A 23,653-nucleotide genomic window follows, 5' to 3' on the forward strand; every position below is an offset into this window, starting at 1 on the left:
TATGTTGTATATATTTTACCACAATATAAAAAGGCTTGTAAATGAATGTTCATAGCAGCATTATTTATAATAGCTAAAAAGTAGAAATAACCCAAATATCCATCATGAATAAAGTGTGGTATTCCTAACAGTGGAATATTATTCAGCCATAAACAGGAGTGAAGTACTGATTCACACTAAACATAGATCAACTTGAAAAAATTATGCTAAAAGAAAGAAACCAGACATAAAACAACCCACATTTTGAATGATTTTATTTATTTGAAATATCCAAAAGAAGTAAATACACAGAAACAGAAGAGGGATTAGCTGGAGGATGGATGAATGAGGACTGATTCCTAATGGGTAATGGATTTATTTGGGGAGTGATTAAATTGTTCTTGAATTTGGGCACCTGGGTGGCTCAATCGGTTAAGCGTCCAACTTCGGCTGAGGTCATGATCTCACAGTTTGTGAGTTCAAGCCCCGCATCGGGCTGTATGCTGACAGCTCAGAGCCTGGAGCCTGCTTTGGATTATCTTCCTCTCTCTCTGCCCCTCCCCTGCTCATGCTCTGTCTCTGTCTCTCTCTCTCAAAAATAAATAGACATTTAAATAAATAAAATAAAATAAATAATTAAATAATTCTTTAATTTGATAGTGGCAACAATGGCAACTTTTTGACTGAAACCCACAGAATTGTACACTTTAAAAGAATTAATTTTATGGCATGTGAATTATATCTCAATTTTTAAAAACTCAATACACAATTTTATGATGCCTTGTTTCTAAAGAAACATCATATCTATAGTCTTGGCTTACTATTTCTAGCTATGGAATTGTGAGAAAATCAAGTGTCCTCCCTTCTTATTATGTAATATAGGGATAATAATAACTACCTCACCAGATGTTTGTGTTAAATGAGGTAACATGTAGTACATCAAGCACAGTGTCTGGCATTTACTAAGAACCCAGTAAATTTACTAGGACCCCTTGGGACATGGGCCTTCAACAGCTTTCAGTACTATTCCACATACTATTCCCAGATATTCCAGAAAATGGCCCAACTCATTTAGCCATTTATCACTAGTCTACATTCTGGCTCAAATCTGCCTCTTCATATTCTTCTAATGCTCCTTAATGGAAAGCCATCAGTCAGAATGGGCTTTTTAGTCTCCCTCAATTTGCTGCACTTTTTCTTGAAGCTGTGTCCTTGCCTGAAAACAATGCTCTTTCCCTGTTCCTGTCTTTTCTCTTTCACCCTGCCCTTAGAACTCAGGTGACTTTCTTCATGCATTAAACTTTCTCCCTTATTTAAATTCATGGTCATCTCTACTTTTGTAGCATCCAAAATTTTCACTACATGTTAGACTACTGAAGCCTTACTTGGTTATATTTTCAAAGCATGTGTCTTGTTAGGTGATCATATTAAAGTTTGTGTTCGATCTTTTGACTAATAAAATCCCTGAACATGGGGACCACATGTTATAATGCTTTTACCTTTTTCATAGCATTTAGCACATTGGCTTGATATAGTATATTCTATATCAACATTTGCTATTTATAAGTTAAGTTAGTGTTGCATCTCAATAAGTATAAGGCCTTAAATTAATGATTCTCACTCCTGGCAGCCCCTTAGAATTACCTGGGAAATAAAGCTTCATTTTAGCCCAACACATCAGAATGTCTGCGCATGAGGCCTCAGCTTTTCCTGCAGGTGATACTATTGCAAACAAAGCTGAGAACCATTGGATTCAGTAGATGAAGTAATGAAGCCAGTGGGTCCCAAGACTAATTGATTATCATGATCAAAATATGAGAATTGCTGATTAGGCAGAGGTCCTGGGGGCATTGCAAAGTCCTCTACAAATAACTAGTATTATATTATGGTGCATTTGGGAGTTTTCACGGCTTTGAGAAATATCCTCCAGCCCTGAATTTTTTAACAGCCACTGGCTGTTAAAATATCCAGTTATGGACACCTATAACTTTTTAAACTTTACATAATAGCTTTCAGACTAGATGTACTTCTTGTTCCTTTTTGCAAACTTAAAAATACTCAAACTCTGTGTCTTTTCTAGGCTGGCCAACATCATCAGCAGACCCTCTCAAGATTGTCTACTCGCCCTTGCTCCTGTTGAGTTACCACCCTTGGAAGCAGGAGATGGGCTTTGCAGCAGCCAACAGGCCATGATCCAAGAGGAGCAGTAAGGGACAGAACTGCTGGTAAGACACTGGGGACAGTTGGTTCTTGGTTTCTAAGGAATATAAATTTATTCCTAATTTAATAGTCTCTCTTCTAACCTTCAACTCTAAATTTTTCTGTATTCCTTCAAATACCTTAATCATCTATGCTTTGGACACATGGGTTGGATTTTATGACCTATGAATTCCCTGAAGTTTTGTATTGACTTGTATGTTTGTATGTACGTATGTATGTATGTGTATATATAAAATTTTCTGGAGAAAAAGAAGATTTTCATCATATTCTCAGTGTCTTTGAATTTAAAAAGAGCCATTCAAATATAGCTATAAGCATGGAGAAACATGATATTTATAACCACTTGTCACAGTATTTCTCCTCCCCATTTGTACCTCACTTATGGCCACTTTGTCTCAATTTGTTAGGACCAAAAAAACCCTGATTATTTGTGGTTATTTGCTGACCAGAAAAATGAGCACCTACTAAACCTAGGCAGCCAGTTTTCATGATAATTTAGCTCCACCAAAGTATCAGAGAACCAGAGTGTACAGTGGCAGATATCAGGAGGGCCTATGTAATTTTTCACATGATTTTTCTGAAACTATAAATAGAGGTACTGACAGAGAGGGAGATACCAACTACTTTTTTCATCTACACTGATGTTAATAAAGATCAATTTGTTCTTAATGCCACTGACAGGCTAATGAGTGTCCCAACCTAAAGGTTATTTATCAGACCATCTGTATAGATAAACAAAAGTGAGGAACTGATATTTTTTCCAAAATATTTAAGATGGACATCAGAATGAATTTCACGTATACCTTTGCCTGTACTATAAGTAAGTCAGTTAAAATTTCAGGGGCATTGTTGGAAAGAAAATGGAGGTTAAGTTAAAAAAAAAAAAAAAGAATGAGTCTTTTTTTTTTTTTCCTTTTGTAACTCTTTTAGCAGGTAATTCATTTTCAGTTTCACTGAATCTTGTTTATGCATTCAGCATAACAAATCTTCTAAAAGGCCTGTGTAGCTGTAATCTCTGCCCTCACTCTAGACGCCTGAGGATATAAGTATCCACTCTGCCACTTGATACTTCTTAGAGACTGACCTGGTGCTGAGAAATCCTTCCCAGTGTGTCCTCAGTTAAACTCCCATGATTCCTAGATGTTGCCATTTTCAAGACATAAGGCAAGTACATCTGCCTAGATTACCTCTCTGCTCTGGGAATTTTAAGTCACTTCTGTAAGGAAAAGAGAACTCAGCACTACTAACTCTCAGAATGAAAATTTTCCCCTTGCATGCTAATATTTTTAGCGTATTCATTGTCACTGAAAATAGACTTCCTCTTTCCCCTCTCATGCTGGAAAATCTTAGGTAATTATGAATAAAGCATTCTTTGCTTTTCCCCTCCTCCCGAAATGGATGCTTTACCTCTCACTGTGAGGACTGTGGCTACTCATTCTGTACTTGACCTTTACATGAGAACTGAGATGCATTTTGAAGATGGAAGTTTTACTTCTTTAGTAAAATCGTAACAGAACTTTCCTCAGAGACAAAGGATAGGTAAGGAAGGAAGTGCAAAGTTTAGGGAAAAATGTAAGAGAAATTACTAACAAGAAAAGAAGAAATTAAAGTATTAGCTATTTGTAAGAGAGAGAGATTTCACAATTAACTCCCAGAAGAGGTCTTCCCTCAAATCCAAAGAAGAATATTATTTTGCATTTAGCTTTTTATAGTGAGATAAGCTTAGCCTAGGAGATATTTTCAGTGGTAAATAAACCTAGGACTTATTTTTAGTAATATTTATTAGCTTTGCGTTCTTGGAGAAATTATTTAACCTCTTTAAGTCCTGTTTTATTTGGCAAGGAGGAAAATAGGTCATAATAATAATGGGATTATATACATATATGGATATATGTACATATGTAGATAATATATACAGGGCCTGGCAGAAGTAAATTCTAAATTTTATATTAGCAGTTGTTCATTATTATTAATGTTATTAATGTTTCTTTCAGTTTTAAATAATGAATTTAATCAAAATGTATTTCTTGAGCACCTGTCAGGTACCAGGCACTCTTTAGGAACTGGGGTACATTACTGAACAAAAACGTAAAAGTCCCTGTCCTTGTTTAGCTTAGAATCTAGAGTGGTAGACATAAACAAGATAAATAAATAAAAATGTATAGCACATTAAATAACAAGAGGTGCTAAGCATGAAAAAATTAACACAGGAAAAGAAAATTGGAGAGATGGTGAGGTAGCAATTAAAGATGGAGTAGTCAGGAAAGACCTCATGAGAAGATTATTTTTTGAGTGAAAACCTAAAAAAATAATAATTACACAAACAGACCATAAAGTCATATGGGGAACAAAAGGGAGAGGAGAAGATCACAAAGATCTAGAGGAGTATAAAGTTTTCACAGAATGATTCAGACAGAACCGGAGGATTTTACATGGCTAAATCATATATCATATGTAAGTGATATACCCATATAAGTGATATAGGTAAGAACTTTGGAAGTTCAAGGAATAGCAGGGTCCATCTAGACTAAAACAGTTAGAGGAGGACTTCACAAAGGATGATGGCAGATGGTGGCCTGGATTTTGAAAGATAGGAAGAAATTGGATAGTTGGCATAAGAATACAGACTTTCAGTTATAAGATGAAGAAGGTGTGAGAATCTAACATATAATATGTTGTTGTCTATAGTTGACAACACTGTATCGTATAATTGAAATTTGCTAAGAGAGTAGAAGTGTTTTCACAGGCTCAAAAAGGTAAACTATGTGAGGTGATGAATATGTTCATTAATTTGATGGAGGGTGAATCCTTTCACAATGTATATAGATAGAAAATCATCACATTGTGCACTTTAAATTTTTTTTTCAACGTTTTTTATTTATTTTTGGGACAGAGAGAGACAGAGCATGAACGGGGGAGGGGCAGAGAGAGAGGGAGACACAGAATCGGAAACAGGCTCCAGGCTCCGAGCCATCAGCCCAGAGCCTGACGCGGGGCTCGAACTCTCGAACTCACGGACCGCGAGATCGTGACCTGGCTGAAGTCGGACACTTAACCGACTGCGCCACCCAGGCGCCCACATTGTGCACTTTAAAAATAACGCTGAAAGAAAATCTCCAAAGTAGAAGTTCTAATAAAAGTTATTGTTAGACATCACAGTTCCATAGCCCTCACACTGTCATCCATAAAAACAATAATAACAACAACAAACCAAATGGAGAATGACATCCTAGTGGAGAAGTGGAAGAGAAACATAAGATGTTTGAAATAAGAAGTGAAATAAGGATGTTGGCTTTGAGGGCAGGAGGGCTAGGCAAAGGACAAGGGGGAAGAAGGCAATGGGAGGCTATCTGGTATAGAGATGGCAAGTGGTGGGAAAGAAGCTAGAAAAGCAGGTGAGGCCAAATTTTGGAAAGCCCTAAGTCCAGGCTAAAGATTATTACGTGCCATCATACAAATAGCAAGGAGCAATGGAAGCAGGCAAGTAGAAAGATGCATTCAGGTCACTAACAATACAAGTTTAGCAGAGTATGGAGATGGCGGAAGTGGCTGAAGTGATTCAGGAGTGGGTTGAGAACGTGGATTGTGATATTAGAGATAGGACTGAAAAAGGAAGATCGATTTGATAGGGAAAATCCTGAGGATTTGATCACTAATTGCCATTAGGAGATACAGAAGAAGAGTCAAAGGTTTCTCTACAGGTTTTAAAGGACCCATTAAGTGTTGGCATTAAAGGGAATAGGGATATTAGGGCATATTGTGCATCTGAATTCATGGTGACTGAGGTGAGATAACCCACTGTAAGTGTCCTTAAAACTACTAAGGATAAAGTCCATGCAATGTTTAACAGGCTGAATTGAATTGCTAAGAGCAACTTTCACTGTGCATTGGAATCCATGTAAATATTAACTTGGCACAAAAAAAATTGCATGAGAATCTGCCTTTTTTTCTTTTTACACCAAGCTGGATTAACAGAGAATCATAAAATGTTGCTCAAAAGTGGGCCATTAGACACCACCTTAGTCCAATTGGCTAATATTATGGCAGACTAAAAGTTACCCAGACATGACACATGACTTCCTAACGGTCATATCAATGACTGTTAGCTATTAGCAAAACCTGGCCCCAGGTGGCCATATTGAGACCTACTGCACCTCCCTGTCATCTGTAAGAAATGTTAGTGATTTGTATTTTGCCATCTTGTTTGTGGAGAAAGGAGTTAGAAGGTTTGGATTTGCCCATTAGAACTCTCTTGTAGCCATTCTTCTAATTAATATGGACATGTTCACTCTTTCTCACGAAACAGACCCTACTCATTTAGAAGCTTCATTCTTAGTCATCCTCTCCTACCTATCGTCATGGTTGATGTATCCTGATTGAAAAATAAGTCATCTTTCTATTTCATCAATAATTGGAAACAGAACACTTATCTCTAATATTGCATTTTTTTCTGTTTATCTTTCAGAAGAAAAAATCACTTTTCTTATTTCAAACTTAAATCACCTAGACTTGAAAATTAAGACTCCAAGTGTCCTTTCCTTTCAGACCAGTCTTATGAACTGAAACCCATCATCCTTATTCTAACAAACCCAATTGATTTATCCATGGAGTCACAGGACTTTAAAACAAAAATAGATCCTAGACATCATCTAAGGCAGTTGTCTTCAAACTATTACTCTCCTACCCATCTGTTACTGTTTCCTTCTTTTTAATAAAATGTAATTATCTAGCAAGTGTGCAGAAGTGTATTTAAAGAAGGAAAATGTTTATTTTTCTATTTATAGAAATTTTATGGTAGTGCTACAATTCTTTGTTTCTTTACTCTCTCCATTATACATGGCACATTATGATACAAGTCATAATTGAACCATGTGAAAGCCTTATCCGGTATATATTTTAAGGCCCAGATTGGTCTCATTGTCTCTATGTCCCAAGAGACTGAATTATAGAAACTATTGACATTCTCATGGGATTCTGCTGAGAACTTTGGCAATCCCTGAATTCACAAATAGCACTGTAGCATTTTTTATTTGCATTAACGGCTATCCACATGTGACCAGTACTATGTGTTTAGAACGGGTAAGCCATGCTAAAATAGACTACACACTATGAAGGTTATTTTCACCATTCTTGTTTCAGTTTCCCCATCAAACAGTGAAGTATCAGTTGTCTCCATTGATCTCATAGGATATTTAAGCAGAAATGAAAGTCTTGGTGAAGACACTTTGTCTTCTGAAAGAAAGTTGCAATGCAAATAAAGACATTATTAATGTTTACCCATATTTACAGATGTTAATCTGACCAAAGCTTTTTCTCAAAATCTGAAATAATGTAGTCTACTCTTATCTATGGGGGAAATGTTCCAAGATCCCCAGTGGATGCCTGAAATTGTGGATGGTACCAAATCCTATATATACTGTCTTTTTCCTACACATACATACCTATGATAAAGTTTAATTTATAGACACTGTAAGAGATTAACAACAACTAAAAATAGAATAATTATAACAATATACTGTAATAAAAGTTACATAAATGTACCCTCTCTCTCCTTACTGTACTATACTCACCCCTCTTCTTTTTGTGATGATGTGAGAAGATAAAATGCCTATAGGATGTGGTGAAGTGAGGTGAATGACGTAGGCACTATGACATAGCGTTAGGCTACTACTGACCTTGTGACCATAAGTCAAAAGGCAGATCATCTGCTTCTCGATCGTGGATGACCGCCGATAACCAAAATCGCAGAAAGTGAAACCACTGATGGGCAGGGGAGGGGCGGGAGCGAGTAGCCGGACTACTGTAATGTGTTATCTTGGCTTTTTTAATGTTGAGAAGATTGGGAGAACAATTAATGGGTTTCTTGGAGAATCTGTGATCGTATAGTTAATGTTGTATATGTGTGTAGCAATTTTGTAATTCTCAAAGGCATGCACAGTCCTTGAATTTTGCTGGGAGTCTGGAGGGACTTTAAGGAAAAGAAAAAACGTTGGCCATCTTCTCAAGATCTTGAATCTCCTCCATACTCACGCATGTGTACACACACATATTCACGTAACATCCTTCCTTAAATCCCCCTAGCCAGCTTGCTTCCTACTTTATTGAGAATATTGAACTCACTGGGCAAGAACTTCTGCTTTTCTTTTCCATCCATACCCCTAAATCCAGCATATCCGTAACTTTTACCTCTTTTCACAATTTGCTCACTTTTTCCATGAATTAATCATTTCCTGATTGTTCTTTCTGCTTCTATCCCTTTTTTTTTTTTTCTGATGGTCAATTTAAAGTGTCCCAGTATGCTCATTCTTAAGTGCATATCTAACCATGTACACTCCTCCTTAATGCCCTTTGATGGATACCCACTGTTAAACTTTGCTAAAGCAGTAGGAAGCTTCCCCCAACGCCAACCCACAAAGTTTTTAAAATTATAATGGAATTCTTGTGGTCCATGCAGAGACAGATGCAATGCGGGGGCTCTTGGGGTCACCTGCTTACCCCCTCTTTAGCTAGTGTGGCCCAGAACAGCTCTGTGAACCCCTGGTACCTAAAATACTCAGTTTGGAAAACAGCCTACAGAAAATAGACTGTGCACTTGATATCCCTATCTGGTTCTTAATTACTCGTCAACCTCCATGTCACCATATTGTCCCTCAGATTCTGTGAGGTAATTATTCCTAACTCTTTATATGTCTTAAACATAACATTATATTTTACACATTCAAGCCTTGGTAGTGGCTGCCCCTCTCCTCCCCCTTTTCCATAAAGACCCAGCTCAGGTTTCTCATCAGCCAAGCCTCATATTTGTAGCACTCGTGTTCCTCAAACACCATACTTACTGTAGTCATTTGTGTCTATTTCTCTACAAACTGAAATCTCTAGGACAAAGACTGTGCCTTATCTTCTTATTCCTAAGAGCTTGCAGTGTCTGGTTACATAGTAGGCACTCAATCACACTCTTCAAAACAACTCACTTTGTGAACCTTTTCATATCTTTTATTTTTTCTTTGTCCCCTCTAGTCCCTAACTAAAATAGATACAACACTTGCCCCATTTGGGGATGGGAGGCAGGGAGGTAAGGAACTGGGGAAGGTGAGTAGCTGGAACTTGACATAGCAATATCATATACAAAATTAACACCTTTCAGAGCTTGAACCCCAGACATACTCAGTTGTAACTAACACCTGTGTAAGTAACATTTGATGCCTGAAATATACCGCCCTGCTGCAGAATCCTACCCAAATTAAATGTATTACTATTGGGATTTGTGCTTTTGTTGGCTATTTTGGGAGACTTTAGGGATGTATTCAGTATTCTAATTCCAGTAGTCTTTTATTATTATTATTATTATTATTATTATTATTATTATTTTAATGTTTATTTCTGAGACAGAGAGAGACAGAGCATGAACGTGGGAGGGGCAGAGAGAGAGGGAGACCCAGAATCAGAAGCAGGCTCTAGGCTCTGAGCTGTCAGCACAGAGCCCGACGCCCGGCTCGAACTCACAAACCATGAGATCATGACCTGAGCCGAAGTCGGTCACTCAACTGACTGAGCCACCCAGGCGCCCCCTAATTCCAGTAGTCTTGATGAACATAAGTGTTTCACTCTAGGAAGAGAAATTTGAAAGCTGTTGTAGATGATATTTAATGTCTATTGGGTGATAATTTTAATGAATATATACACTCAAGAACTTGTTCAGTAAAAAAACGTGAATTCAGGAAATGTTTTGAAAATTTCAGAAAGTTTAGTTGATGATAGATTTTTTTATCTAGCAGGTTTTTGTTTTGTTCTGTTTTTCAGTCTCAGGGAGGAGGAGAAAAGTGGTCAGTGTACTTTACAATATAGGCTCTATGGGAGGCCATATGTTTGGCATTGCTGTCCAGGTGCTTTGTGGTATTAGGAGGACATAGCTGGGATTGTAAGCAAGCTTGCAGGGCTAAATCAATATGCTAGATCTCTAGAGAGCATTTTTGGAAAGATTTTTGAGCTCCAGGTTCTCTAACCAAAGAATAAAGTGATTTTTTAGAATCCGTAGCTTTTCTAGATTGTAAGAATTCATAGAAGAGAGTAAATAATCTTCTCAATTAAAATGCAGAATTGAACACTTAGAATTTTAAATGTATTTCACCTAGAACAAAAAACTGTGTAGCCTTGTGTCATATTTATTAAAAGTATAAAACCAGATGGTCTCAAAAAGGTTTTATTTCGGGCGCCTGGGTGGCGCAGTCGGTTAAGCGTCCGACTTCAGCCAGGTCACGATCTCGCGGTCCGTGAGTTCGAGCCCCGCGTCAGGCTCTGGGCTGATGGCTCGGAGCCTGGAGCCTGTTTCTGATTCTGTGTCTCCCTCTCTCTCTGCCCCTCCCCCGTTCATGCTCTGTCTCTCTCTGTCCAAAAATAAATAAAAAACGTTGAAAAAAAAAAAAAATTTAAAAAGGTTTTATTTCTCTTATTCAGTTTCATACTTTCTGAAAGTAAAATGTACTAGATGTCTTTGTTTAATTTGTACTTCAGTTGTCCAAATTTTCATTTTCAAAAGTTCTACCTTCTCAAGGTGAATCACTTTTTAGACATTTTAAAAACTGAGATTACTATGATGGTTATTCTATTAGTTTTCCTAGAGTAGCAAAGTAGTAAAACATATTTGAATGAATGCTTAGTACATAGTAAGTATTTAATAGTTTTTGGTTGAGTGAAGGGGTTATGATCATATAGGAAAGAAGATAATATCAAAATATTTTTTAAAAACTTTAATTTTTATTAATGATGCAGAAGAGACTTTTCTTCATTAACATGGGTCATATAACTGGAATATATCATAAAATGCCTACTTTAAATCTTTATTGAGGCCAGTTAAGGCAGAAAGGGGGAGAGAAGTGGCCAGAAGATAAAAAGGGCAGTTTACTTAATTTATGTGACTCAAAATATTTACTAAGTTTGTAATTTACAATTGCAAATTTTGTAAAATTACAAAATTGCTATTACTATCATCTGAGAGAAAAGTTATGTATTTAAAAGCTCAAAGAAAATGATTATTTCCTCTCATGCTGTGCAGGAATCTTCTTTTTTTTTTTTTAACATTTTATTTATTTTTGAGAGAGAAAGAGAGAGAGCACACAAGCAGGGGAGGGACAAAGAAAGAGGGAGACATAGAATCTGAAGCAGGCTCCTGGCTCTGAGCTGCCAGCACAGAGCCTGACACAGGGCTTGAACTTGAGAACTGTGACATCATGGCCTGAGCTGACCATGAGATCATGACCTGAGCCACTCAGGTGCCCCCGTGTAGGACTCTTCTTTATTGCCTTCCTAGAAAGGACTAATCTAGCACCTCATTGGGTTCTTCTAATAATGGTCCACTCAATGATTTAGTACATTTTTAGAAAATTTCACTTGTTTAGTGCCATGCTGAGCTACAATCTACATTTGGTACAGAATGTTGGATCCCTTTTTCATACAGAGATCCCTTAAAGATTAAACTTTGGTGTTGGGTATTTCAGGTACCATCAGATGATCCTAGGGTTCCCCTATACTTCTCTGGGTGCTGTACCTCTGTCAGTCTAGTCCTGAGGCACGCTTGCTTTCTTGCCCACCAGACCACACTGCCCCATCACACTGAAGCTACAACATACTTTTCATCACACAAGCAGCTGATAAGCCAAATCTCTTCCATTGAAACTTTGTGACTGTGATGGTCTAAATCAGTGTTGAAGATTTTAACACTTAATTCATTAGATTCCATTTTCTTACTTTTAGTTCCTCCTTTAAGCCTAGGCAAATTTATGAAAATCTGTTTCCATTCCATTTATTGTTTATAAACACATGCTCCCTTCTGTCCCTTTCTCATTTCCTCCATACATTTCATGAGGATGACTTCTGTGTTGTCTTTGATATTACTGATTTAAATTTTGATATAATTTTAAGTGGATAATTATTGAGAACAAGTCATATGTTTTTAATTAAAATCTTACTTAAAATTTAGAATACTTCTTATTCATGCACTCTTGCCCTAGCCTTCCCCCACCTTGTCCACCTTTCCTAAACAAAGGACAAATACTGAATTGGCCTGGCCTTACTGGAGTCATTTTAAGGACTTTGTTTAGTGAGTTGGACACAATTATGAATCATGAACCTAAGGATGTATTAGAAGGTAGGCTTGAGGGCACCTGGGTGGCTCAGTCTTGGTTAAGTGCCAGACCCTTGATTGAAATTCAGGTCATTATCTCATGGTTGGTGAGATCTAACCCACATTGGGTTTTCTCTCTCTCTCCTCTCTCTCTCTCTCTGCCCCTCTCTGCCCTCTGCGCCTCTCCCTGCTCGCTCGCTCTCTCTCTCTCTCTCTCTCTCTCACACACACACACACACACACACTCTCTCTCTCTCTCTCTCACTCATACTCTTTCAAAATAAATAAACTTAAAAAATAAAAAGAAGGTAGGCTTGAACATGTAGAAGCAATTTTCTCAGTTCTGAATTTGTGGTTTTGTTTGCCTTTGCTTAGGAAGAGGGAACATACTGTTCCATTGGTTGTGCAGATAATGCATTTTTCATCTTTGATCCATTGATAGACTTAATTTTCCATATAACCAATTTATCAGGAATAGCAGCTAATACACCTGATAATAGATCATAGAAACCTGAGAATGTTTGGTCTAAGTCATATTAGAATATGAGGGTCAGAATGATATAATAAGCACAACTGGCAAGGATATGAAGAACTGTGAATTTGTTTTTAGAGGACATTAGAACTGATGTATTTAAGCTTTAAACTTCCACTATTGTTTCCCTAAGCATCAGTTCATCATTATTTCTATTTGGGAAAATTCCTTCAAGAGTTTTGTCAACATCGGAAAAGGGATGTTTATATATAAAAATATCTGCTAACTCCTTACTCTTTATATGTTCACTCAACCACAATCTAATTACCTTTTTACTCTTCATTTACTTCCTTTCTGAGAACATTGCTTCTTCTTTGTCTGATATGAATACACACACACACACACACACACACACACACACACACTTTTTTTAACACCTAGGTCACACTTTTAAAAAGAGAAAGAAGGTTGACTTCACTGGGATGCTGTTGTTGTGTTTCATGTTCATGAGATAATTGTCTTGAGACAACTTGATTGAAATACCTGTTGATGAATCCTATACCTAGAAGATTGAAAAGAATTGTCTTTAAAATCAGTTTTTCTTGGGATGAGCATCAGGTGTTGTATGGGAACCAATTTGACAATAAATTTCATATTAAAATAATAATAATAATAATAATAATAAAGCAGATACATTAGGGCAATGTGAAACAACAAACATGGGCTTGAGAAGTCCCTTTGTGTAAGAAGGCTCAACCCAATAAATTGGCTCAGGAAAAATCATTCTAAAAAAAATAAAATAAAATAAAATCAGTTTTTCAGCTGAATCATTTAAGTACTTACAAATCAAGAGTTTGATTTGGAAACATTACATTCAATATATTTTTAAAAGTTGGATAAATTTCCCTTTAAAACAAAATCACTTCTCCAAAAGAGGCTCCATTTTTTTCCCCAAATACATAATGGAGAAGAAACCTTTTCCTATTGAAATGATACATATTAATATATATTGCTTGCTCTATTGTTTAATGCAAGGTATGTCTTAAGAATTTTGTTGGACGTGTAAGTATATTTTCATGTATTCATAATAAATAACACAACAGATGTGAGGCAAAAAAAAAAGTTTTAAAAATGATAAATAATGTGTGCATTGGTGCTATGCTGGTTTCTGTTCCCATTGCAGTGCTCAATAGTTTTCTGCAGATAAAATTATCAGTTGATAACATTTAAACCAGGCACTTTAGTAAGTGGAGGTATTACTTATTTATGAGCTTTTTTTTTTTTTTTAACTTAATTTTATTGAGGGGGTTTCAGGACTACTAATCATGGATTATATGAAGCAAAGTATAAAGCAATAGAAGGTCACCTCCAAGTTGAGGATAGAGTTGAATTCCTGCCAATATAGTTTACTATGGTATTATTAACAGGACACCTTCATCCAAAATCTTTACATTACCAACTCCTGCCCTCCAGATCTGTGTGACCATGGAAACTGCTGCATATTTTGTGAGATAACACTGTCCCCCAACTTCATTCCTTGATATATTTTGAACATAGATGTATGTCCAATGAACTAGTTCCCAGAGAAATATATGAATGAGTACATACACACACACACACACACACACACACACACACACACATACACACACACACTTATCTCTTCAAACTTTATTATTACAGAAGATTTGCAAAAACTGTGGATAAATAGCATATATTAATCTTGATGGATGATGTTGAAAGTAATATGAAAATCAAATTAATTCTGTTTTTCCTAGCCCTTGCCTTTGAGAAGCCTGAGTGTTCTGGGAGGTAGGCTGACTGCTTCAGGGTAAGCAGGTGAATTACTGGTTGCATTGAGTCCACCTCTCAGATGCTCTGAATGCTTATGTAATAACTTTCTACCCACTGCTGCATACAACCTCCATTTTAAAAAGTCTGTAATTCAGTTTTTTCTTTTTAATCTTTTGTTATAAACTGATACATTGTTATTAAAGAAATTATTAAAGGAAACACTTTTCTAATTACTCATTGTTCTCAGATACCTTAGTGATTGTTTTTCATCTCTGAAATTCTGTTTTCCTTAAAGGCAATAAATTTTTTTTTTGTCGTCTTGTGAGTGATACTTAATATTTTTAGTACCATCATAACTTTAATCAATCAAGGCCATATTAAGCCCTTATTTTGAACCATATTTCTACTTTTTGTAATGAAGCTTGGGTGTTTTTTTTCTCCATTATTGATAATTTATTGAAGAGAAAGTACTACCCTTCATGTTCTGTAGTTTTGTATAGGATTACTGACAACAAAATAGGGGACACAATATTAACACCATAAAGAGTTTATTGTGAAGAAATGGAATGGTTGTGAACTATAGCAGGCAAAATGAAAATTTAGTAAATGCAAATGTTTTCTGGACCAAAGCAGAACATGAGTAAACAATCATATCAAATATAATTGGATACCTGGCCAAATATTTTTTTAATGTTTAAGAAGGGTCAGTGAAACATTTGAATTGCATAGTCTTCCCAATAAGCTGAAAATGACCTAATGATGTTTGAGCTCCTGAAGTACTTGAACTTCTCTTTTATTCTTATTATGATCCCTAACACTATGCTTGGAACATGGTAAGTAATCAATAAATGGTTGGCAGATGAATAATGATTATCATTGATTTACTAAACAAGGAAGAGAGTTGGGAAAGTGCTATCTATCAATATCAAGTTGTTTACTTTGGAACATTTTATGTGAGATTAGGGAGGAAAACAAAAGTGAGCCATACGACTGTGCTATCCTAAGAATTACTTCCATTCTTACATGGAGCCCCATACAAATTTATATTTGGCCTATATAATTTCACCAGGGTACACAAAGCACCAAATTAGTTTAGAAGATAGTTGGAAAAGGATGCAATAGGAGAGGGTTTTAAACTGTGGATCTATTGGAAAATAATCTTGTTTCTAAGTTTTTAAAATCCTCAACAATACTGTGAATAGTTGGGAAGTAAATGTGCTTTGTGTCAGAGAAAGGTCTTTGTATATATTGATTAGAGTATTAGCACATTTCATCCCACAGAAAGGATTGTCTGGCTTTGGGAAACACACCTACCTGAACTCTTAATTATAGTAGTGACGCTGACAAGCAGTAGGCAATCCCAGAAAGAGCCAGAGCCATGATTAAGGATGTTGAGGAAACGTCTTGGGCATGATTTGAGTGAGTTTTAATTACAGTAAGAAATACACAACCTCTATGAAGTCATTTCCAACTCCTTGAGACAAATTTAGCCTTTCTTTTCTCTATCTCCAAAGCATGCTGTATAAAAATCTATTTGAAAACTTACCACACTATTTCCTTAAGATGTTTCAAGTATCTCTCTCTCTTCCTCAGGGACAAGAATGTTGAATCCTTAGTACATACAAGGCACTTAATATTCAAATGAATAATGGGCTACTATTGCCTAAAAATACAGACACCATGTAATAGCAGGTATGCAGCTGATAGAATAAAGTGCTCTCAGTCATTCAGAATAGTTTACTTGTGGAGGGATCTCTGGTAATCCTTTCTTTTTCTGTGCTTTTTAAAATTTAAACAGCATTAGAGTTACATATTTCTTGGAAAATTGAAAGAATGTGTTTGTGAGAACATTTGAGCTCTGGTCTATTTGCCAGATAACAATTTGTGAAGTTTAAAAATTGTATTCCAAAGATATAAATTTATTTAGGCTTTATACCTTCTTAGAGCTTATTTTAGCAGTATACACTTTCCTATAACACCATTCAGTCTCTCCAGGTTTTCTAATTTGTTGTTCAAAGTATATGGCATTTTATTACTTTTTATTCTCATAGGTACATGGCACCTCTGTCTACACTCTTTTATGTTTTTTTTAATTACCTTAGTGATTTTTCTGCCCACTGTATTCCTTTTCTTTTTTTTTCACTGTATTCCTTTTCAAAGAATTTACTGTTGGATTTATTCATTAAACCAATTATGTATGTTTTTTTGTTATATAATGCTCTAATTATTGTTAATTACTTTTCCCTTCTTTGCTTAAGTTTCTGTTATTTTGTTTTCCTAATTATTGGGTTAGAATGCATATGTCATTTATTTAATTCTATATTGTGTTGTCTATAAAAGATTTTAAAGCTCTGGTTATAATTTGGCTATAGCTCATGTATTTCAAGATGTGCTGTATTCATTACCTTTTTTTTTTTTTTTATAAATTCTTTTAAAGTTTTCATTTCTTCTTTGAGCAAAATGTTACTTAGAAAAAGAAACAAAAATCTCTTCAGCTTATTCTCTACTTGACTGATTTTTGCAGTATTAACTCTGGGATATTTTTTTTTTCTTCTTTTAATTCTGTTTTATATTTTGCTGTGGAATTATGTTACTGGGCTCTATTTTTCTTCTTCATTTCAGCCTGTTTTCTAATTTAATCATCCATCTGTTGTTTCAAAGAGTACCTGTGAAAACTTCCCCTTGGCAGGACAAGGCACAGATCTACGGTTTATTTCTAGAACATAAGCAAATCATTTCTGAAAGCATGCTCTTCAGCTACTATTGAGTAATATGTTAATTTTTTTTTTTTTTCATTGAAGTTCTGGTTTTTTTCATAGGCACCATTCTGGATTTGTCTCCCCCCCCCACCCCCCCATACATCCTTGAAGGAGAGCTGATTCACCTAATACCACAAAAGTGTGATAGTATCTTAGGCTGTTCAAAACATCAAAACATTCTTTCACTAGGACATTTACTACATTATCACTGCAATTTCTTTTTATATTTGTTGAAAATATTGCTTAAGAGTTCAGCTCCCCCTGCCTGCCAATCTGTCTTTGTGTTTCTCTTTCACTTTGTCTCTAGTTCAGGTTTATAATTTGGTTTGTCTGATCTTCTTTCTTTCCTTCCTTCCTTCCTTCCTTCCTTCCTTCGTTCCTTCCTTCTTTCCTCCCTTCCTTCCTCCTTCCTTCCTTCCTTCTTTCCTTCCTTCCTTCTTCCTTCCTTCCTTCCTTCCTTCTTTCTTTCCTTCCTTCCTTCCTTCCTTCTTTCCTTCCTTCCTTCCTTCCTTCCTTCGTTCCTTCCTTCTTTCCTCCCTTCCTTCCTTCCTTCCTCCTTCCTTCCTTCTTTCCTTCCTTCCTTCTTCCTTCCTTCCTTCCTTCCTTCTTTCTTTCCTTCCTTCCTTCCTTCCTTCTTTCCTTCCTTCCTTCCTTCTTTCCTTCCTTCCTTCTTCCTTCTTTCCTTCCTTCCTTCCTTCCTTCCTTCCTTCCTTCTTTCCTTCCTTCCTTCTTTCCTTCCTTCCTTCCTTCCTTCCTTCCTTCCTTCCTTCCATCCTTCCTTTAGTGCTTTAGCCCACTTAGTTGGGAATAGCTCTATCCCTTTGGACCCCACTTTCCCCAGTGAGCCCTACCAGTTTAGGAAATTGAGCACTCCTTTCCAAGTGAGCCATTCTAAATGAGAAGCCAGGTTAGAGAAGAATCCTGCCACCCACAGGTGTTCTTTTTGTTGAGTTTGTGCATATTTCCTTTCCCTGGGCTGCTTTGTGGTTAAATAAGACATGCCTGTTTCCCCAAAGCCTCCCTCACCCTTAGCTCTTGCTCCTTTGCATTAGGAGGGAACATTTGGTTGAGAAGACTATTACACAGTACGCCTGTCACAAGAGCTTGTAGCTCAGAGAGAGATATCACATCACTGGTTTCTGTTGTGTTTCCAGTTTTGTCTCAGCTGTGGTACCAGGGTGGAGAGCTTCAGTTGCAAACTCTCCTTCTTTCCTGTTAGCCCTGTCTAACCTCAACCCATGCCCTCCAAATAAGGGGTACTGGGGCAGTCAGCTAGGGTTTTCTTTATTTTCCACAGCTGGCTTAGGAAGAGGGACTATGATTTGACTCTTAGTGAAGTTTCTTAATATGGATTCATTTGCAATTTATCCAGAAATTCCTCAAACTTCCTGCCTGTCAGCTGGCAGTGTTCCCTGGTATTTTAGTGCTGATGCAGGATGTTTTCCAGTTTTTTGTTTTTCTTTGATCTCTTCAATCATTCACTAGGAAGAGGGCTTGGATGTCTGCTCTTATGTTACCGCTTCTCTACAAGTCCTCCAGCCTAATTTTGTTCATGAACGTGATGAAAATTAGCTCCTCAGATGGATTTAATATTGGATGCTGCTTTCAAGGAAATTCAAAATAGAAAACAGGCTTTCAAAAAAAGAGAATAAATTATCAGCCAGTCTCACAAGGACAAAAATAAGCCAAATCTTATGAAACAGGTTTTGGAGTAAACTTTTTTTTTTTTTTTTTTTTTTTTTTTACAATTCTAATTTAAGTTGAACTCTTCAAATGAAACTGAAGAGCTAAAAACTTTAACTCATAAGCATTCTAAGCATTAATTTCTGGGAATCTGTAAGCTGTCTGGAAATTTTACATAAATTTTGCTAGGAAGAAGGGACCAGTTGCTTTCAGGATTCTCAACAGGATCTCAGAGCTTAGGAACTAATGCTGAACATGCATAAGAAAATTAAGGCCAAAATTCATTACCTTATGAGTTTTAGTTTGGATAATAAGCCTAATTCCACAAGAGATTGCTTTAGCACCAACATGAAAACTTTAATCATGAAAACTCTTTTTACTATATAAAAGGGGAGTAAAGAACTGAAACTGGAGTGCAGAAAGCTGGATTTGCTATGATTTGAAGTACATCCAGAATAATCCACAGATTTTAAACAAGATCCTGTATTGCGTCGTTTCTCTGGTATGCTGGAGGAGGAAGGACAAGGGGGTTTTAAAGACAAGTGGAGAGCATGTTCAGTTTCTTTTGGACATGGCTTCAGTTTCAATGTCTGCATTAAGGGAACTTAAGAAGGAAGTGAAATGATTGGTCATGATATCAACTGTGTACTCCTGTGTTTGCAGAGGGGAAAAGAGCCCAGCTATTTTGCTGTGAACACAACTTTTTCTGCTGAAGGTATTTCACTAAAAATACATTCATTTTGCAGTTAGGCATCAGCAGAATGCCTTCTTCTGATGTATCAGAATATTTTCATATGCTTTTTTTTTTTTTTTTTTTTTTTTTTGGTTTTGGTTTTGGTGGGCTTGTAAAAACAAATTTTTGCAAAAATTGAGCAAATTGATTGTTCAATTTGTGAACAACTGTCCAGGATTGAGCAGGACTCTCCAACATATTCCTCTGTATTACATGGTAAGTCCTCTGAAGAATCAGTTTCCCAAATGGGGAAGCTCTGGTGTTCTCATTTATTTTTATTATCTAATTATTTTTCTTACCATTAAGTGAAGTTTAAGGACACAGAGAGACCTGATTTATTTTTATGAGCAACAAGTTAGAAGACCTAATTAGGCCATCTTTATTTTACTGTTTAACCCTTTTATATTTCTTGAATCTTTTCCAATCATAGAAAAGTTGCTGAGCTTGCTCAATTTTATTTGCTAACTTATTGGATAAAAAAGAGTAAAATAGGAGTGTGTAGGGCACAGTGGTGAGTAGACAGTGTTTCCAATTAATCTCAAAGTTTGGGATTAATTTAGCATAAAATCTGATCTTTGGTTCTTTGGTGTGTTCCTGTTTTTTGTTTTGTTTTGTTTTTTGTGTATGTGTTTTTTTGTTTTTTGTTTTTTTGTGGGTTTTTTTGTTTGGTTGGTTTTTTTGACATGGTGACCTGCTGTAACAAAGAGGAGACAGCAGGAAACTTGGTACCAATTAAAGCCAGTCTCCTTCCACCAAAAAACTCAACTGTCAGCAAATGTAATCTCAAATTCAAATAGTGATAAGCGTTTTAAAGTGAAACAGGAATAAAGAGCCAAAGCTATTAAATTTCAGCATCTGCTGGAAAACAAAATGCATACCAGTTTAATGAAGTTTGGTATTTATTAAGTTACAACTTGCACAGCAGAAGAGCATAGATATGCATGATGCATGGTGTATATGTTTGGGTGGAGACCTCTTACAGCAAAACTGAATACACTGGGATGAAAGTCTGCATTGATTATACATTCACCTTTGGTGTTCATTCCAGCTATCAGTTATTCAACCCATGTGATTGTACAAAAAAAACAAAAAACAAAAAAAACCCCTCCAAGTTAGGTTTGCATCTGATTAGCAGTATTTGAAGCTTGCATTTTTCTCGGATGAGTCAAGTGTAATAACAGGTTTCTAGATCCAAACAAGTCTTCAACCTTATCTGGAAGGAAACTTAAAATTTAAACTATCTGTTCTTACCCTAACCAAGATGCTCTGGACACAACCCATTGACTTTGGATCCTCACATTATATAGTTGATTTATCTTCCAAGGTTAGAGGTCTAAATACGCTGTACCCATTGATTCAGATCCATGGCTGATAACGATATATCTCTAACAGCTTTCTTTTAACTAAAATAGTACATATGCCAGCTTGGTTTGTTACAGTGAGAACGGAACAGAAATCTGATAGCAGATTTCTCTCATATTTGGGGGGGTTTCTTAATTAAATTAAATGTGTGACTATACTCTTCTATACTCTTCTATATGTATTAATAAAAGATGCTTTTAGGAAAATTCAGAAATCTTAAAACTTGTAGCTAGCTATGAAATACGTATTTCAAATAGAAACAGAAAACTTAGATTTCTAATCACCTAGCAAAGCAAAAATGCTAAGATCTTCCCCATGTGCTTGGCATAAATTATTGGGTTATAGACATTTTACTGACATTTCAGGTTTGTTTATTTACAGTGGAGCCTATCAAGGATAATCATATCTATTCTATTTCCATTCGGTCAACAGACAGGTTTTGAGCATCTGCTGCATACCTGTGCTAGGTTTTAAGATTGGGAGGGAAGGTAGATAAAGCATAGAATTTGCCCATGGGGAGTTCAGAAATAACTGAGCCAAAGGACAAACCATGTTAGTGATAACTAGAGGAGTTACTAAGAGAACTTAGGTTCCACACCCCTTTGAAGTCCTTGCTCTTTTATTCAATGTGCTAAAAAAATAAGTGAAGCATTTTTATTGAAGTCAAGTGATTTCTTGAAGATTTGTTTTGGTGTGTGTTGGGATCTAGGTTTAAAGTAAACATGTGGGAAGAGACTTTAAACTTGTTTTTCCTCAACTGCTAATTCAATGACTAGGTTTCATTTTCCTAGGTAGTATCTATACCTGACACTACTCTTTCTCTTTCTAGAAATGTTGTGTGTTTCAGCTTTTAATATGCTTAGTCACTAAAATAAATTTCTATGTTAAAAGGTATAATTTGCTAAATGCAAATCTTAAGATTGCTAGAAACCAGCAGAAAAGAGAATATGTATACACTGTCCGTCATTCATTCAACATGTATTGAATATCTACTTTCTGCTAGGTACTGAGTTAAGTATTTTAGTTATGACTATGAAACCAATAGACACAGCTCTTACTCTGCAAGAAGCTTAAGCCTGGTGGAGGATGCATGTAGGAAACAAGTAGATACACCATAATGTGTTAAGTGCTGTGAGGAGGAAAAATATAGGGTGTTCTTGGAACACTCTGTAGAGCATCTAACACTCTCTTGGAAAGTCATTCAAGATTTCCTAGAGGAAGTATTGTCTACACTATAACCTGAATAGAATAAGTGAGAGTTCCTTTGTCCAGAGTGGTAAGGGGAAAGAGGAGAAAGATAAGGAAGATTTGTTACAGTGAGAGGGACTACATGGATAAAGGCACAGGGGCAAGAGAGAACATGGTGTGTAGAAGGAACTATAAATTATAAATGTATCAATAAAAGGCTGGGGCAAATGGGCATGAGAGAAAATCCCAGAGAGGAGACCAGGGCTAGATGCTGACTGCTTTAGGGTCATATCAATGGGCATGGAAGGCCAAGAGGAGCTACTGAAAAGTGGGAAGTAAGCAGAGAAGTGATGGTATTGAGCACTGGGCCTTAGTATAGAGAACAGGTAGAAAATGAGCAGGACTAGAAGCAAGAAGTCTATTTAATGGACCTTTGTTAGATAACCAGGAATGAGATGATGAAAGCAAGAATCATGGTAGTAAAAATGAGTATGTGGATAATTTATGGATTCCAGAAACAATCAGAAAACTAATTTCTGTAAAGTATGAACCAGTCATACTTGGTGTTTAATGGGATGTTTGTATGAGGGAAGAAAGAACTAAATATCCAAGGTTTCTTAAGTAAATGTGTAAATGATATTACCACCCACTATAATAGGAAACACACAAGAGGCAACAAGTTTGGAGTGAAAGACAATGAATTCAGTTTGGGATACACAGATGACTAGGAGACTATTGCAAGTTCAGACTGGGGACTCTGCTGAGGACTAGAAGTAGAGATCTGGGATTGATCTGCACATAGAGCTCATGGGACTTAAATGGGTCATCCAGCAAATGGTTATCTCACTCTCTTTCTAGCTATCTCTTCGATCACCTTGATGTCTTTTCTTTCTCTTCATAATCTCTAAATTTAGAGTTTTCTCAGCCCTCATCTTAGGCCATCTTCTCTAACTGTACACTCACTCAGGATAATCTCATCCAGTCCTATGGCTTTAAATACCATTAAATGATACACTGACACAACTTGAAGTTAACTTCAGCTTAGACTCCTTACTTAGCCCTTGACTTTTATACCCAATTGCCTACCTAATATATCCAGTTGGATGATAATATGCACTCTAAACTTAACTTGTTCAAGACAGAACTCTTAATTTGCCCATCAGTCTTGGTACTCCCATACACCGCTATCTCAGTAAATGGCACCCTCTTCATCCAATCTTATGGCTCAAACCCAAACTAGCCATATTTTGTTTCTTCCCTTTCATTTATTCCCTCACATCCAATTTAATTCCAAGTTGTTTTGTTTCTGCTCTGCCTCCAATATGTATCCTAAATCCATCTAT

The 23,653-nt window shown here is 36.3% G+C and overlaps 1 protein-coding gene across 2 annotated transcripts in view; it reads left to right on the forward strand.

Annotated features, from left to right (window-relative positions):
- Positions 1–23,653, forward strand: part of TET2 (tet methylcytosine dioxygenase 2) — a 135,119-nt gene that overhangs the window by 38,421 nt on the left and 73,045 nt on the right. For both annotated transcript variants that reach the window (XM_060654509.3, XM_078445838.2), the window contains exon 2: positions 2,060–2,204. The gene's annotated coding sequence lies outside the window, so the exon portion shown is untranslated. The remainder of the gene's footprint in view (positions 1–2,059; positions 2,205–23,653) is intronic.

Source organism: Panthera onca, chromosome B1 (assembly GCF_046562875.1).
Source record: "Panthera onca isolate mPanOnc1 chromosome B1, mPanOnc1 haplotype 2, whole genome shotgun sequence".
Classification (NCBI taxonomy): Eukaryota; Metazoa; Chordata; class Mammalia; order Carnivora; family Felidae; genus Panthera; species Panthera onca.